The sequence below is a fragment of the Triticum dicoccoides genome, chromosome 5B (genome assembly GCF_002162155.2).
Source record: "Triticum dicoccoides isolate Atlit2015 ecotype Zavitan chromosome 5B, WEW_v2.0, whole genome shotgun sequence".
Taxonomy (NCBI): domain Eukaryota; kingdom Viridiplantae; phylum Streptophyta; class Magnoliopsida; order Poales; family Poaceae; genus Triticum; species Triticum dicoccoides.
In genome coordinates this window covers 715,866,569-715,867,183 of record NC_041389.1, presented here as the reverse complement: position 1 = coordinate 715,867,183, position 615 = coordinate 715,866,569, and positions in this window count along the sequence as shown.

Here is a 615-nt window from a genome sequence, read left to right as displayed (position 1 = left end):
ACCACACCACCCCGCATGTATGAGGGCCCGGTGCGACGCTCCGGTGGCATTGCTACCCCCCAGGGCCCCCGTCCCGCCTAACCCTGTAGCGTTTGACCACGGCATCTAGCCCTTTGACTTTGCACGGACGGGATTTGACCAGTGGACCTCTCCACCCGGTTGTTTTAGGTCAGCCAATAGGAACACTTTGGAGCAACATCCGGGCCAGGCCCACAGCAAGATCCCCTCCGTGTAGACCCGACGCGTCCGTTTTCCCCCTCCAGGTGCCGGCGATGGCGCCGTCCGTGAGGGGGCCGAACCCCGGAGACACGTGCCGCCTCTTCAGACATGCCACCACACCACCCTGCATGTATGAGGGGCCGGTGCGACGCTTCGGTGGCATTGCTACCCCCCATCCCCCTAGGGCCCGCGTCCCGCCTAACCCTGGAGCGGTTGACCACGAGATCTAACCCTTTGACTTTCCACGGACGAGCTTTGAACAGTGGACCTCTCCACCCAGTTGTGTCAGGTCAGCTCAGAGGGACACCTGGGAGCAACATCCGGGCCAAACCGACAGCTACATCCCCTCCGTGTAGACCCGATGCGTCCGTTTTCCCCCTCCAGGTGCCACCTCTT